This window comes from Phocoena sinus, chromosome 16 (genome assembly GCF_008692025.1).
Source record: "Phocoena sinus isolate mPhoSin1 chromosome 16, mPhoSin1.pri, whole genome shotgun sequence".
NCBI lineage: Eukaryota > Metazoa > Chordata > Mammalia > Artiodactyla > Phocoenidae > Phocoena > Phocoena sinus.
The window spans coordinates 51240382-51258911 of record NC_045778.1 but is presented as its reverse complement, the minus strand read 5'-3'; the positions used below and the strand labels follow the sequence as shown (position 1 = coordinate 51258911).

At 38.2% G+C, this 18530-nt stretch overlaps 1 protein-coding gene across 7 annotated transcripts in view; it reads right to left on the bottom strand.

Moving 5' to 3' along the window:
• EXOC6 (exocyst complex component 6) overlaps positions 1-18530 on the bottom strand; it is a 196873-nt gene that overhangs the window by 76609 nt on the left and 101734 nt on the right. The gene's annotated exons all lie outside the window — the stretch shown is intronic.

Here is an 18530-nt window from a genome sequence, read left to right as displayed (position 1 = left end):
AGCTAACCAAAAAGCTTAAAAGGAAAAACTGGGGAATGAGATGTCCATAGATGGCTTTGAAAAGCTCTGACATATTCCTGGGAACCTAGAAGACTATGTACATGCGTAGGGCTGTTCACCTGCTCAGGAAAGACCTGAGAAAGCTCTAAGCTCTCATTTACAGCTGACCCTGAAGCTCTGTGCAAGCAGGAAGTGAAGGCTAATGCAGAGTTATCAAATGCCTGATTGCTGAAGGCATGCCCCAATACACACAGAGAGTTCCTTAGCAAAGACTGGGAGACTGATTGGTTCCAGGTTTTTAAGGAAATCTATGTCCAATCATTAGCTGGCCACTAAGCTAACCAAGCAGAGACTTAAGTGGCCACACACAACAAAAAATACAGACTTTACAGAATTAATTCAGAGAAGTCATGAAACAACCAACCAACCACCAAGAAGAAACAACAAACTTTGAGGAGAGAAGAGAATCTGACTTCCAGAATTGCCACATTACATTATTTAATTAATTAATTTATTTAAAAAATATTATTGGAGTATAGTTGATTTACAACGTTGTGTTAGTTTCAGGTGTAGAGCAAAGTGAATCTGTTATACATATACATATATTCACTCTTTTTTAAGATTCTTTTCCCATATAGGCTATTACAGAGTATTAAGTAGAGTCTCCTGTGCTATACAGTAGGTTCTTATTAGTTATCTATTTTACTATTAGTAGTGTGTATATCTCAATCCCAATCTCCCAATTTATCCCTGCGCCCCCTTATCCCCTGGTAATCATATGTTTGTTTTCTACATCTGTGACTCTACTTCTGTTTTTTTTTGTTTTTTTTTTTTTTTTACTTCTGTTTTGCAAATAAGTTCATTTGTACCTTTTTTTTTTTTTGTACCTTTTTTTTTAGATTCCACATATAAGCGAAATCATATATTTGTCTTTCTCTGTCTGACTTACTTCACTTAGTCTGTCAATCTCTAGGTCCATCCATGTTACATTATTTTAAATGTCCCGTTTTCAACAAAATTTACAAGTTACACAAAGAGACAAGAAACTATGAGACACTGGTCTATAAGACAAAGGTTTAAAATCAGCTATTTAAAATAACCAAAGAACTAAAGGAAAATATGAGAACAATACCTCACAAAATTGACTATAAATTAAGAGACAGAAATTACTTTTAAAAAAGAAGAACCTGGGCTTCCCTGGTGGCACAGTGGTTGAGAATCTGCCTGCCAATGCAGGGGACATGGGTTCGAGCCCTGGTCTGGGAAGATCCCACATGCCGCGGAGCAGCTGGCCCCATGAGCCACAATTACTGAGCCTGCGTGTCTGGAGCCTGTGCTCCGCAACAAGAGAGGACGCGATAGTGAGAGGCCCACGCACCGCGATGAGGAGTGGCCCCCACTTGCCGCAACTAGAGAAAGCCCTCGCACAGAAACGAAGACCCAACACAGTCAAATATAAATAAATAAAATTTAAAAAAAAAAAAAAAAAGAAGAACCTAATAAAATTTCTGCAGTTGAAAAATACAATAAATGAAATGAAAAAGTCATTACAGGGGTTCAACAGCAAATCTGAGTAGGCAGAAGACAAAGAAGATTAGATCAACAATATCAACCAGCTAGACCTAACAGACATCTACTAAACATTCAACTCAACATTAGCAGACCATGCATTATTCTCAAGTGAACGTAGGACACTATCCAGAACAGAGCATACGTTAGGTCATAAAACAAACCTTTAAAGTACTGAAATCATACAAAGTATGCTCTCTGACCACAACGGAATGGAATTAGAAATTAATAATAGAAGGCGCTGGAAAATTCACAAATACATGGAAGTTAAACAAGAGACTCCAATAAATAACTAATGGGGCAAAGAAGAAATCATGATCAAAATCAAAAACTACTTTGAGAGACTTCCCTGGTGGTCCAGTGGTTAAGACTCAGCGCTTCCACCGCAATGGGCGCAGATTCGATGTGGTCGGGGAAGTTCCACATGCCACACAGTGAGGCCAAGAAAACAAACAAACAAAAAACAAAAAATACTGCGATAAACAAAAATAAAAGCACACTATCAAAATGTACAGGATGCAATGAAAGACGTGCTTAGAGAGAAATTTATAGCTATACATGCCTATATTATAAATGAAGAAAGATCTCACATCAATAACCTAAACTTCCAACTTAAGAAGCTCGAAGAAGAAATAAGAGTTGTGGGTTCTCACTTAGACAGCGGCACTCTGACAGAACAGCATGAGGGATGTTGGGGGACTGAAGATTAGGCATTGTGTCTTTTGGAACCAAGGCAAAAGATCTTCACGCCTATGCTTCTCTTTTAAAGGATCACACAGACTTGGACAAAAAGCATTTTGAAAGTTAAAACTAGAACAATCTCTGCCTTTCTCTCAGTTTTTTTTTAGACTGTAAAAGGCCCTGGAATTCCTTTTATCACCTTAAGGAGGGTGGACAACTTGCCACTCTGGCTAGTAGAGCTGAGAGCGAGATTTAATTTGATGGTGGCTGGGGGCAGTGGTGGTGGTGGTTTGTGATATTTCTGGCAAAACTAATACTTATTGGGAATTCCCTGGCAGTCGAGTGGTTGGGACTCTGAGCTTTCACTGCCGAGGGCACAGGTTCAATCCCTGGTCGGGGAACTAAGATCCCGCAAGCCACACATCACAGCCAAAAAGAAAAAAACAACAACTAATATTTATTTAGATTCATATCTTGACTAAGAAGAGACCTAAGTATCACTCACCATTATCAGTCCCATAATATATTTGCATACAGCTTAACCTAATATATCATTTATATCATGTCTATGAATAACAGCAGTACAAAGACACAGATATCTCCCACCCTCAAGGATCTCACAATCCAGGAAGAGATACAATATTACAAAACATGATTAGTGCTACATCAGAGGTTTAAAACAAAGCATGCTGAGTAAACAAAGGAGGAAATAATTACTTCTTATTTGATAAAAAGCTTTGTAGAAGGGATGTCATTTGAGTTGTAACTTTTAATAATATAATCAGGAACTCTTACTTTGGTATCTTGGTTTGTGTGCCTTAAGAAATTTTCAAAAAAAGAACAGTGTAAGAGAAGGTAAACATGGACAATCAAAACGTACCATTTTCGCATTTCAATGCTTTTTTGGCTCCCTCTCTAATTTTCACAATGTCTAACCACTTACTACTCACGTTGGGTTGAAGAAAACTAACTACTGGTAGGCATCTTTCCATTTGCATGCTTGCCTACACAGTAGGATTGAAACAGGAATTCCAAGAAAGAGTTTTCTGTTCTTCCTACTCAGAGGTCTAACACAAATTTGACACGATAAAAAAAACTTTCAACAGTGTCTCTTCTCAACTATAAAGGAAAACAAACATTATTTTAAATAAACAGAAATTTAAGATAAGGTAATGATATTAACTGAAATTTTAATAATTATTAAATATGACAGTAGCTAAATGAGTTCTGACTCAAAATAAAATTAACTACAGCAACTTAAGCTCTGTTAAAATTTCTAATGCAATGCAACTCTACTCAGAAAAATCTTAAGATTGAGGAGTTTAACATTAGAGTTTATCAATAACACTGTATCAGCCACTATAAATTTGATACTCTTAGGTAATGTAGGTACAAAACACCCACTAAAATGTAAGCCCCATTAAGGCAGAAAGTTTGCATCTGTTTCTGTTCACTGATTAATCCTCAGCACCTAGAACAGTGCTTGCAACAGAGTAGACAGTTGATGAGCACTTGTTAAAAAAATTTTTTTAATCACTCCTGCCTCAAAGAAGTTTATAACCTAGTTGGGATAGAAAAGTACCTCAAATGAAATAATCACAGGATGAATAAATATTAACAAATTAGTAATGACTACATGTGTAGTAAAAGTGTAGTGAAAAAGGAGAGACCATGCGGGCTGGAAAGGTTTATGTCACTTGCTGTTCCAGTTACTATTGTTGAGTAACAAACTACCTCCCAAATCTTAGTGACTTAACATAACAAGCATTTTATTATGCTCACAGATTCCATGGGTTAGGAATGCAGACAAGGAACAGTAAGGATGACTTCATTCCAGTCTATCCAGGACCTCAACTGGGATGACTTGAAGGCTGAGAATGAGACTCAACAGCGGGGAATTAGAATCACCTGGAGGTTTCTTCACTCACATGTCTGGATAGGCAGACTCCCCATATGGCTTGGCTTCCCCACAGCATGGTGGCTACAGGGTACCTGGACTTTTTACATGGCAGCTCAGGCCTCCAAGCATGTGTTTTCCATGCATTAAGGTGGAAACATTGCCTTTTATGTCCTAGCCTCAGAGTCTCACAACATTGTTTTCCCTGTCATCTACTGGTTAAAGCAGTCACAAGCCTGCCCAGATTCCAGGGGAGGGGACATAGATCTCCACTTCTTAAGGACAGAAGTGTCAAGAAATTTGTAGTCATTAAAAGAAATCACCAAAAAAAAAAAGAAATCACCATCTTGCTAATAATGAATAATGGAAAAATTATCTATAAAAAATACGGGCCAGGGGTTTGAGAAAATAAGAAGAGGTTCGATGGCCACTATTCCACTTATCTTTACATCTTGAGCAAATTACTTAACTTTTGTAAATCCTAGTTTTCCATCTATGAAAAGAGCATCATCATCACTCAGAGAGCTGTTCTGGGCATTACACAAGTTTCTACCATTAATGTAAAATACCTAACAGTACTTGGTACCTAGTAGGTGCTCAGAAAAAGTTAGTTTCCTTGCACCTACTAGTGTTGGGTACTTAGTAATGCTCAATAAATGTTTACAGTTCTTAAATGAACTGTACTGAGACAATTAGTATAATCTCAAGCCTTTCAAATTGCCCAATTAGCTTAACTTAATTGTAGTTATTTGCATGTAAGGGAGAAAACAATTGGGTATTAAACATTCACAGAATAATTTTTTAAAACATGAAACAGTGGTGAGATGGAAAGGGGGCCATATTTAATGTGCAGCAATTAGTCATGGCAATAATATATCTCTCTCTTTAGCCTGCTGAACAGCATTAGGGGCAGGTACCCAAGACGGCAAATGCTTATGGCCTACAGAACTAAACCATTACACACATTAATGATACCACTTATATGTCAATTTCTCAAAGCAATATAAAAGTGTTTATTATTACCACTTTGCATTTTGCCCCAGTGTTCATCATCAGCCCCCTCTGTTTCATGTCTCATTACCTTTACTGAATCTCTGCAATTCTAGAAGGCAGCTGGATAAAGGAGGCTTAAAGCTCAGAACTGTATAAGCATCCCATAATGCTCAACCCACTTCCCTTCTATCACCAGGCAAAGAAAATTTGGAGTCTCACTGCTCCCATCTTCTACTACATTCCCTATCTGCTGCACTCAGACTGCTACATATGATTTCTCTTGCTTTTCTGGGATGCCTCTTACATAGGCAAAAAGGGAACAAGATACCTAACAAAATTTTAAAAACCAGTATCAAGGGACCCCTTTCTTCCAAACTCACAGAGCTAAACAACTTCGTGAAATTCTAGATTTTTTTTTAAATGGCTATTCTTTTAAAATCCTAATTTAAATCTACCTTTAAAATCAATGGTATACTTAATTTCCCTTTTTACTCTACAGAATTTCATTAAAATAAAGAAGATGTTATTTCGCATTTTCCTAGATTTTTTAAAAAGCAATATGGGACAATTAAAATATTAACCAAAATTTGAGATGGAGAGAGGGTCCAAAAATCTAGAAAATTTGAAGTCATGAAAGAAAACAAATGCTGTATTTATCTGAAGGAAGAAAAATTATAAAAGTGATGATGATGAAACTATTCACATTATAGTCAAATAAAGTCATTATATGCTTTCTGGATAAAGTGATTCAAAACCCACTAATTTTCTAAAAAAAGAACTAAGCAAAAATAAACGGAAAACACTCAAAATTTATTTATTACGCTTTGCTGTTACTATTTAGAAATTTGCTGATTGATCTACTTTTCTGAGGTGACATCAAGAACAGGTTCCACTTTTCCCATATACTATCCAGATTAAGATAAATTTAAATGAAGTTTGGGAGAGAAGTGTTTTTTATTTTTAGAAGCTTATTAGTACTTTCAACAGGCTATAATAACAAAGAAATCTAAGGCAGTCAGTGGCTGTGCTGTGTGAAAGAAAAATTTCGGACAGCAGTTCTAGGCAGAAACGTGTTTCTTTTCTTTTTTTTTGGCTGCATTGGGTCTTCGTTGCTCTGTGCAGGCTTTCTCTAGTTGTGGTGAGCGGGGGCTACTCTAGTTGCGGTGCACAGGCTTCAGTAGCCACTTCATTGCAGTGGCTTCTCTTGTTGCATAGTACGGGCTCTAGCCTCGCGGGCTTCAGTAGTTGTGGCATGCGGGCCCTAAAGAGCATGGGCTTCAGTAGTTGTGGCGCATGGGGTTAGTTGCATGTGAGATCTTCCCAGACCAGGGATCAAACCTGTGTCCTCTGCATTGGCAGGCAGACTCTTTTTTTTTTTTTTTTTGTGGTATGCGGGCCTCTCACTGCCGTGGCCTCTCCCGCTGCGGAGCACAGGCTCCAGACCCGCAGGCTCAGCGGCCATGGCCCACGGGCCCAGCCACTCCACGGCATGCAGGATCTTCCCGGACCGGGGCACGAACCCGCGTCTCCTGCATCGGCAGGCGGATTCTCAACCACTGTGCCACCAGGGAAGCCCGGCAGGCAGACTCTTAACCACTGCGCCACCAGGGAAGTCCAGAAACACGTTTTAAAGTTAACACCTGAAAGGACTTTGCTAAGGACTAAGGATTCTGCTTATTTTATAAACCAGACAAATATAATCATTACAAAACAGGTGCATGACCTGACTCACTACATTTTATTTTTTTTATTTATTTATTTTTTTTTTTAATGCGTTACGCGGGCCTCTCACTGTTGTGGCCTCTCCCGTTGCGGAGGACAGGCTCCGGACGCGCAGGCTCAGCGGCCATGGCTCATGGGCCCAGCCGCTCCGCGGCATGTGGGATCCTCCCAGACCGGGGCACGAACCCGTGTCCCCTGCATCGGCAGGCGGACTCTCAACCACTGCGCCACCAGGGAAGCCCACTACATTTTATTTTTAAAGAAATAGGAGCAAGGAAAGAAACACAGAAAAAGATTTCATTGTAACTTTTCCTGTATTTATACACAAGGATACACTGAATTATTTGGTAAGATATTTCTAAAAGAGATCATTAATTGTTATTCAGAGGCTGTTAAGAAAATTAGTTTGGACTTCCTAGGTAGTTATACTACAGGTGAAACTGAAATACTCTTCAATCCTTATGACCTGACCAGAAAGTCAAGAACATATCAACTAACTCCTAACTTAAATTTTAAAAGATTCAGCTTATAAACAAAGCAATTAAATTCCTCCTTTGCTTGTTAAAGAAACAGTGCCCTCTGGAGACATAAATGTACGCCACATAACTTGAGAACTATTTTTTATTTCAATGTACAAGAAGTGATACCATGTTATCAGTGGTTCTTTTTTTTTCTTTTTTTTCCAGTATGCGGGCCTCTCACTGTTGTGACCTCTCCCGTTGCGGAGCACAGGCTCCGGATGCACAGGCTCAGCGGCCATGGCTCACGGGCCCAGCCGCTCTGTGGCATGTGGGATCCTCCCAGACCGGACCCATGTCCTCTGCATTGGCAGGCGGACTCTCAACCACTGCGCCACCAGGGAAGCCCTATCAGTGGTTCTTAACCACAGGTGTGCAACAGAATCACCCTAAGAACTTTTTAAAACAGACATGCACAAACTCCATGCTAGACCTCACAGGCCAATAAGCATGTGTGTTCTGAATAAAAGATAAGTAGTAATATCACTGAGTATTTTAGTAAACATCTATGATTTACTGTCTATCATCCATTCCTCCTTCTTGGAAAAGTCCCCAGATGCATTTTGGAAAAATCACTCTGCTCCCATTCACAGCTCTATTTGGTCTGGATAGGACTGATCTAGTGCCAAGGATGGATCCTGATGAGTTTAAGTCAACTAACCATGGTCATCCTCTTACCCACAGGTAGTTCCTTAGCAGCTAGTAGAGGGACACACTCTTCTAGATGATAGTGCATGAGGATATAAGGTTTGGAACTGTGACCTCGCAGCCATTTTACTACCAGAGGAGAAAGCCTATAGCTGCTGCCCCACCATGTACAGTCTGAAGATGAGGCCAAAACTGCATAAAGTGGAGTTCAAAGATAAAAGGACTCTGGGTCCTTGGTGACATTTCCTGAGCAGTTGGCTCTGCCTTACATGGAATCTGACCTATTCTTGGACCTTCCAGTCATAGTGGCTAATAATTTCCCTCTATTGTTTAAGATGGTTCGAGTTGGGTTTTCTATCATTTCTTGTCAATTTTCTTTTAGTTTCCTTGATTAATACAAGTGGCTTAAAACATTTTATTGAACATTCTAGAAGAAGAAAGGTTACATTTAATATTACTCATTTGGAGCAAGGGGAACACTTCTATGACATTTTTCTGAGCCTTAAAAATCTAAGCAGGAGATGAAGTTGGAATTGTCAAAATGAAGGTGTCCTCCCTAGCTAATTTCTTCCTGCTCTTAATTCAAGAAGTGATGCTTTGATAACCTATGCTATTGATCTGGAAATTTCTAAATGTTAGTAGCATATAGCATCCAACTCGTTAGTCAACGTCACTAGTGATACTATAGACAGAGGGAAAAAAAGTAGATAAGACTAAACATAGAAACCTCGTAATCATTTTGATGCAGTAAGGGATATGACAGGAGCAGTTAAAAAGAAATACATCTAAGATAACTCCAGATTTTCCAGGAAAGGAAGCAAGAAAAATGGTGGTACCACCATAAAAAATCAGACAGGCAGAAAGAGGAGCCAATTTTAAAAATTACGATTTTTTATTTACATATTTTAGATATCAGTGTGACAATTAAGGAAAGTTGTTGTAGCCTTGTATTTGGCACCTAAATCAATTAAAAAAGAAAAATGATTTGCTTCCTCATGCTTCAACTTAATTTAATGAAATGGCTACTTATCACCAGGTTTTTCATTATACAATATTACTGTGATTCAAAAATAAAAGTTGTAGGTTTTAGGATATGCTTGGTTGCCTTATATACATGCAAATCATATATTACCTCTTGACCAATAACACTCTGGATTAAACAAAGCTCGAGATCTGCTCCACAATGAACTAAGAGGTCAAATGTAAAAAGTGAAAGAAAGTTTATATTAATTATAAGAACTGAAGTTTTCATAAAGTTCTAGAAAACTCTTTTTTTTTTTTTGGCCACGCCACGGGGCATGAGGGATCTTAGTTCCACACCGGGAATCAAACCCATGCCCCCTGCAGTGGAAGTATGGAGTCTTAACCACTGGACTGAAAGGGAAGTCCCTAAAAGATATTTCTTCATAAAAGAACATAGTCAACACGTAGTATAAATCAGGGATGCATAATCTCATAGCTCTAAAGTCAACAGGTCACAAATAGTATACTAACTGTTCCATTAGAGATACAGATTACTGTAGGAGTTACAGTTAATTACACCTAAACAATTTCCATGGGGCAAATCCAAAACTCTTCTTAAGATAACTAGAGTTAGATAATAAAAGCTGGGACTTCCCTGGTGTCCAGTGGCTAAGACTCTGTGCTCCCTATGCAGGGGGCCCGAGCCTGATCCCTGGTCAGGGAATTAGATCCTGCATGCCGCAACTAAAAAGATTCCACATGCTGTAACGAAGACTGAAGATCCCGAGTACCACAATTAAGACCCGAAGCAGCCAAATAAATAAATATATATTTAAAACAAAGATAATAAAAGCTAAAGTAGCACACAGAAAGCTACGGCTCAGATGAGAGAAAAAGAAGCTGAAGACAGAATTTCAGGAAACTGATACCAACTGTCGAGAAAGAATTATATTTTCCCCCAGAAGAAACATTCAAAACACATGTAAACCAAACATGATTTTTAAACAAAATATGCATGCTTATTAACACAAAATAAATAAATATGATTTTATATCCCTTCTGCTGGGTCATTGCATTTTAGGTTCAGGATCTCTGAACTTTCTGATCTTGAGCTTTCTAGCTTCTAAGAACGGGTTTATACCAGTTCTTCCCTTCCCTCATCTCTGCTGATTGCAACCCTACCCATGCTCCAAATTGATGCAATACCCAAATGCCTTCAGGGTCCAGGCAGGGAAACATAAATGAGTATGACTGGCAAGGTGACTGTGGCAGGCAGGATGACTATGGAGCATAAATCGAATCTAAAGGTGAGATTCCAAATGCTATAAAACCAAATCAAACATGTCTACAGGACCACATTTTTCTATTTGTTATACACTGTGGTTATTTCTTTGTAGTTATCTGCCCTTTTAGATTAAAAAATCCTAGTGGTTAAGAACCATTCCACAACCCTTCCTCAGCAACTAGCACAGTACAACAGAAATAGATTTTTGCTCTATAAATATGATTTAATATATCCTCCCAGTCCAAAACTATCAGTTTAGATGAAAAGTTCCAAGCAATTATTGATTTGTCCCAGAAAAATGTCCTTTGGGGGACTTCCCTGGTGGCAGTGGTTAAGAATCCGCCTGCCAATGCACAACTCCTGAAGCCGAAACTAAATAAATAAATATATTTTTTAAAATGTCCTTTGGGACACAATCAAAGCCTCACTTTAGATAGGACAAAGTTTTTTTTTTTTTTTTGGCTGCGTTGGGTCTTCATTGCTATGCATGGGCTTTCTCTAGCTGTGGTGAGTGGGGGCTACTCTTTGTTGCGGTGAGTGGGCTTCTCATCGCGGTGGCTTCTCTTGATGCGGAGCACGGGCTCTAGGTACGCGGGCTTCAGTAGTTGCGGCATGTGGACTCTGTAGTTGTGGCACATGGCCTCAGTAGTTGTGGCTCATGGGCTCTAGAACGCAGGCTTAGTTGTGGTGCACGGACTTAGTTGCTCCGCGGCATGTGGGATCTTCCCGGAGCAGGGATCAAACTCATGTTCCCTGCATTGGCAGGTGGATTCTTAACCACTGTGCCACCAGGGAAGTCACAGGACAAAGTATTTCATTTCTTGCTCCTTACCAAAGTAGGTCCTAGAAAAACCTAAGTCTACCACAGAGCCACTTACTAAGCTACTCCACTTCTAACAATAGGCCAAAAAGGGCAATATATGTTTTGAACTAGAATCAGAGTCTACACTAATTAAAAATCCAGCTTCTGGATTATCTGGGACTGTTGTAAATCATTATAAATTGAATCATTTTCTAATTCTCAAATTACCTCCTTTTTCTTTTAAAAAGGCAAGTGCTACATATTTACCTTTCCAGTTTTCAGGGACTTCTGTATCTCAAAAGTTTTTAAGAATGTCTAGGGGCTTTGGAGTAGCATCTGCCACTTCTTAGGTAATCTAGGTTGTTTGTGATCAGGTTTGCACATCATCTGATATAAACAGCTTTTTAAAGTATCCTCAACCATTTCCTTCCCTATTCTGTTTCTGCTTTCCACACCTTTATAAGAGGCATTTGCTGTAAGCAACTGACTACTGATGATAAATTACAGAAAAACAGAAAGCTGAGCACATTCACGTATCAATGGGGTCCATAAATTTTGTGATCTTCTTCTTTTGCTTATAGAGCTGAAAAATACTTTTTTTTTCTGTTAGCTTTTATATTTTTGGCAAAGTAGCATCCCCATTTTTTACTTTTCTGTATAATTTAATTATTTATTCAATAAATATTTAAGCTTTGGCTTTTTGCTTTTTTCTGATCTTTTAGGACTTTATGTCATTCAAATGTATTAAATCAGCTGCAAGCATGAAACTGCTTTATGCAGCCCTCTCTAATGGGGGGAAGATAAGGAGAAGCTGGTGGTAATGAGTGACAAAAAATAAATGTCACATACCTTTTAAAAATGACAACCAAGTTGCATAAATAAAACACAAAGTTGTACAAAGGAACACTCCACCAGTAACACAAGACTATGTACAAAGCACATGAGTAATCAGAAGTTGAAATGTAATTAATCAGTCAAGAAATAATATTGCAAGTGTTATAGCAAAGCAGAAATAAATCAACTTTATATGTAAAATAATGTAACAGTTATAACTTAAATGAGAAATTTTTAAACTTCCTAGTACCTTACTAGTTTTAAAAGTATGATTATATCAGTTTATGAATTTATATCTTTACCACTAAAAATTAAATAAATAAGAATTTTATTTTATTCATACAATAACACCTCAGTTATTCAGAGGTCACATTTGCAGTCAATAATCAAGAAGAAAGCAAAAACAAGCTGAAAATAAATTGTAGTAAATTTTATAATGGAATACTACACTGAATTGAAAATAAACTACAGCCACATGCAGCAACACAAATGAAATATTCCAAAATATCACATTGAGTGAAAGAAGTGAGATACACAAAAAGATGCACTATATATGATTCCATATAAATAGTGCCCCAAACAGACAAAACTAATCAGTACTATTAAGAGTCAGTACTGAAAGGCAGAGATGATAACTGGGAAGAGGGATGAGGAAGGCTTCTACAATACTACTTATCTAATGTTTTATTTCTTGATTTCATAATTACATGGGTGAGTTCACTTTTTTCAATTTAAATATAATTTAGTTTTTAGAGCAGTTTTAGGTGCATAGCAAAATTGAGAGAAAGGTACAGTGATTTCCCATATACCTCCTGACCCCACACTGCCACTGTCAAATGCCCCCCAGTGAGGTATATTTGTTACCATAAATGAACCTACATTGAAATATCATTATTATTCAAAGGCCATCGTTTAAATTAAGGTTCACTCTTGGTGCTGTATATTCTATGGGTTTGGACAAATGTATCAAGACATATATCAACCATTACAGTATCATACAGAGTGTCTAAATTATGTGCATGTTTTAGTGTTTCGTGGAAGACAGATTTGTGAGCAATGAAATTGGATATTTAGCTGAGGAGATTTCTAAGCAAAGTATTGAAAGAGCAGCTTGGTTCATACTGACTGTTTATAGTAAAATGAGAAAAGAGAGAAATGAATTGAACAAAAAATTGTTAAGCAAAAAGGAATTAGAACTTAAAGATGTGGGAAGTTCTCAACTTGTCCATATTGCAAAAATTGAGAAAGCAGGTTAGCAAGAGAACTCCAAGGGTAAAGCTAAACTATCACTTGGTAAAGAGATTATGGGGGACTTCCCTGGTGGTGCAGTGGTTAAGAATCCACCTGCCAATGCAGGGGACAGGGGTTTGATCTCTGGTCTGGGAAGACCCCACATGCTGCAAAGCAACTAAACCCATGTGCTGCAACTACTGAGTCTGCGTTCTAGGGCCCATGAGCCACAACTACTGAGCCCGCGTGCCACAATTACTGGAGCCTGCGCGCCTAGAGCCTGTGCTCCGCAACAAGAGAAGCCACCGCAATGAGAAGCCCGCGCACCGCAACGAAGAGTAGCCCCCGCTTGCGGCATCTAGAGAAAGCCCACGCACAGCAACGAAGACCCAACACAGACAAAAATAAATAAATAAATACATACATACATAAATAAGAAATTATGGGACTACGTGAGCAGAAACTGCCAATTTAAATGAAGGGAGGCTATTGGACTTCTTAGATGTTACAGGGCAGGACCACAGAGCTAATAGCAACAACAATGTGCTATTCTTCAAGACAAGTGAATAATAACCCCTAAGGTAATTCAGAGATCATCAGAGCTGCCTCCTTGGTTCAAAAAGGGGGGCCACTGCCTCAGATTCAACAGGTCAGAAGGCAGCCACCCAGAGCCTTGTGGGTGGGCTCCCTCCAGGCAGAGCTGCAGAGGCACAACCCCCACCTCAGCAAGGCTAGAAAGCAGAATACTAAACCAAAGAGGATTAGTCTTGAGCCTTATGATCTAATGAAATTCACCGTACTAAGTTTTGGACTTGCTTGGGACCTGTCACCCCTTTCCTTATTTTCTCTTTCTCCCTATTGGAATGGAACTTCTATCCTATGCCTGTCCCACAGTTATATCTTAGAAACACATGACTTGTCTGGTTTCACAGGTTCGCAACTGGAGAGGAATTTTGCCTTAGAATGAATCATATCTGGAGTTTTACCCATATATGATTTAAATGACATTTAGATAAGATTTTGGACATAAGAACTTAGAGTTAATGCTGGAACAAGTTAAGACTTTGGGGGCTCTTGGGATGAAATGAGTGTATTTTGGATGCAAGGACATGAATTTTGGGGATCAGGGCAGAATGTTATGGACTGAATTATGTGCCTCCAAAATTCGTATGTTGAAGCCCTAACCCCCAGTGTGATGGTATTTGGAGATGGGGACTTTGGATAATTAGGTTTAGAGGAGGTCATGAGGAACGGGCCCCTGGTGATGGGATTAGCACCCTTATAAGAAAAGGAGGAGCCATCAGAGCACTTTTGCTGTCTACCATATATGAGGACACAGTGATAAGGTGGCCATCCATAAGCCAGTACCTACCATGCTGGTACCTTAATCTCTGACTTCCAGCCTCTAGAACTGTGAGAAAATAAATTTTTCTTGTTTAAGCCACATAGTCTATGGCTTTTTGTTTGTTTGCTTGTTTTTTATGGCAGCTTGAGCCACTTAATGCACTGATAACTAGGAAAGCTATTAACTTTCATACTTTAACCTTGTGCCTTGAAACTTTGTTATAGTTGCTAATTAGTTTCAGAAGGTTTTTAAAAAAATCCTTTCAGTTTCTACATAAACAGTCATATCATTTGCAAAGAAAAATGGTTTTACTTCTCCCTTCCCAATCGGTATATCTTTTATTTCTTTTTCTTACTACATTAGCTAGAACTTCCTGTATGATGTTGAAAAGGAGTGGTGAAAGGGAACATTCTTGCCTAGTTCCTAACGTTAGTGGGAAAGCTTCAAGTTTCTCACCATTAAGTATGATGCTAACTGTAGGTTTTTTGTAGATATTCTTTATCAAGTTGAGGAAGTTCTCCTCTATTACAAGTTTACTGATAGTTTTTATCAAGAATGGGGGTTGTATTTTATCAAATGCTTTTTCTGTATTTATTGATATAACCATGTGATTTTTCTTCTTTAGCTTGCTGATGTGATGGAATATATTAACTGATTTTTGAATGATGAACAAGCTTCACATAGTAGGATAAATCCCACTTGGTTATGATGTAGAATTCCTTTTATAAATTGTTAGATTCAATCTGATAATATTTTGCTAAGGAGTTTTGCATCTATGTTCATGTCGGATATTGGTCTGTAGTTTTCTTTTCTTATAATGTCTTTGTTTGGTTTTGGTGTTAGGGTAATACTGGCCTCAGAGAATGAATTGAGAAGTATTCTCTCTGCTTCTATACGAAAGATACTGTAGATAATTGGTGTAATTTCTTCCTTAAATATTTGGTAGAATTCATCAGTAAACCCATCTGGGCCTGGTGCTTTGTTTCAGAAGGTTATTAATTATTGATTCCATTTCTTTAATTGATACAGGCCTATTCAGGTTGTCTATTTCTTCTTGTGTGAGTTTTGGCAGATTGTGTCTTTCAAGGAGTTTGTTCATTTCATCTAGTTTGTGAAATTTGCGAGCACAGAGTTGTTCATAATATTCGTTTTTATGCTTTTCTTTCTGGACCCACGTGTTATTTAGAAGTATGTTGTTTAATCTCCAAGTATTTGGAATTTTCCAGTTACCTTTCTGTTATTGATATCTTGTTTAACTCCATTGTGGTCTTACACCAGACACTGTATGATTTCTATTCTTTAAAATGTGTTAAGATGGGTTTCATGCCCCAAAATGTGGTTTATCTTGGTGAAGGTTGCATGTGAGCTTGAGAAGAATGCATGTTCTGCTGTTGCTGGATAAGTAGTCTATAAATGTTGATCATAGCCAGTTGGTTGATGGTGTTGTTGAGTTCAACTATGTTCTTACCGATCTTCTGTCTGCTGGATCTGACCATTTCTGGTAAGAGTCGTGTTGAAGTCTCTAACTGTAACAGTGGATCCATCCATTTCTGCTTGAAATTCTATCAGTTTTGGCTTCACATATTTTGACCATCCATTGTCAGACACACGCACATTAAGAATTGTTATGTCATCTTGGAGAAGTGACCCCTTTGTCATTATGTAATGGCCCACTTTATCCCTGATAATAACTTTCTTTGCTCTGAAGTTTGCTCTGTTTGAAATTAATATAGCCACTCCCACTTTTTGATTAGTGTTAACATGGTATATCTTTCTCCATCCACTAATTTTTTTTGAATAATTTTCTTATTTATTTATTTATTTGGCTGCACCGGGTTTTAGTTGCGGCACACAGGATCTTCGTTGCTGCATTGCAGGATCTTTAGTTGTGGCATGTGGGATCTACTTCTCCGACCAGGGATTGAACCCAGGCCCCCTGCATTGGGAGCACGGAGTCTTAGCCACTGGACCACCAGGGAAGTCTCTCCATCCACTTATTTTTAATCTATGTGTGTCTTTGTATTTAAAGTGGGTTTTATAAACAACATATAACTGGGTCTTGTTTTATTGATCCACTCTGACAATCTCTGTCTTTTAGTTGGTGTTTTTAGACAGGAGATGTTTAAAGTGACTATTGATGGCTGGATTAATATCTACCATATTTGTTACTGTTTTCTATCTGTTGTGCTTGTTCTTTGTTTCTACTTCTGTGCTCCTCTTTTTCTGTCTTTTGTGTATTAATTGAGCATTTGTATGATTCCATTTTCTCTTCTTTCCTAGCATATTGGTTGTACTTTTTTTTTTTTTAGCTTTTTTTAGTGGTTGCCCTAGAGTTTCCAAAATACATTCACAATTATTCCAAGTCCACTTTCAAATAACACTAACACTACACCATTTCATAGGTAGTGTGAGTACCTTATAATTACAAAATAATCCTAATTTCTCCCTTCCTACCCTGTGTCATTGCTGTCATTCATGTAAACATACATAAGTACACATATATACACACAACTATATATATATATATAAAAGCATACATAATTGAACACGTTGCTATTAATCTTTTGAACAAACTGTTATCTGTTAGATCAATTAAGAATTTTACCTTCACTTGTACTTTCTCTGATGCTCTTCCTTTCTTTATATAGATCCAAGTTTCTAACCTATATCATTTTCTTTACCTCTAAAGAAGTTACTTTAACATTTCTTGCAAGGCAGGTCTACTGGCAACAAATTTCCTCAATTTTTGTTTGTCTGAGAAAGTATTTTTCCTTCACTTTTGAAGGATAATTTCATAGCATATAAAATTTTATGTTGGTGTTTTTCTCTCAACACTTCAAATATTTTCCTCCATTCTCTTCTTGCTTACATGGTTTATGAAGAGAAGTAAGATGTAATTCTTATCTTTGTTAGTCTAGGTAAGCTTTTTCCTCTAGATTCTTGAAGGATTTTTTATCTTTAATTTTGGGCAATTTTGAACATGATATGCCTAAGGTGTAATTATTTCGGTATTTATCCTGCTTGGTGTTCTCTAAGCTTTTTAAATCCATGGTTTGTTGTGTGACATAAATTTGGGAGAAATCTTTGTCATTACTGGATCAAATATTGCTTCTGTTCCTTTCTCTCTTTTTTCTCCTTCTAATATTCCCATTGCATGTATGCTACACCTTTTGTAGTCGTCCCACAGTTCTTGGATATTCTTGTTCAGTGTTTTTTTCTTTGCTTTTCTGTTTTGGAAGTTTCTATTGACAGATCCCCAAGCTCAGAGAGTCTTTTTTCAGCCACGCCCAATCTACTGATAGGTCCATCAAAGGCATTATTCATCTCTGTTGCAGTGTTTTGTGATCTCTAGCATTTCTTTTTGATTCTTTCTTAAATTCTCCATCTCTCTGCTTAAATTACCCATCTGTTCCTGCATGCTGTCTGCTTTATCCATTAAAGTACTTAGCATACTAATCATATGTTTTTTTAAAAAAAAAATTCCTGGGCTTCCCTGGTGGCGCAGTGGTTGAGAGTCCGCCTGCCGATGCAGGGGACACAGGTTCGTGCCCCGGTCCGGGAAGATCCCGCATGCCGCAGAGCGGCTGAGCCCGTGAGCCATGGCCGCTGAGCCTGCGTGTCCGGAGCCTGTGCTCCGCAACGGGAGAGGCCACAGCAGTGAGAGGCCCGCATACCGCAAAAAAAAAAAAAAAAAAAAAAAATTCCTGGTCTGATAATTCCAACAGTCCTGACATACCTGAATATGGTTCTAATACTGTATCTATCTCTTCAAACTGTATTTTTTGTCTTTTAGTCTACCTTGTAATTTTTTCCTGATAGCTGGACATGGTGTACTGGGTGAAAAGAATTGCAGTAATTAGGCCTTTAGTAATGTGGCAGTAAGACAGTGGGAGAGGGTAAGTGTTCTTTAGTCCTACGATTAGGTCTTCAACTTTAAGTAAGCCTTTGCCCCTTAGCTGTGCACAAGTGCTTTTCATTTCCACCCCTCAAGTTGGACAGGATGGCCAGAGCAGGCTGGAATTGGGTGTTTCCCTTCTCCCATT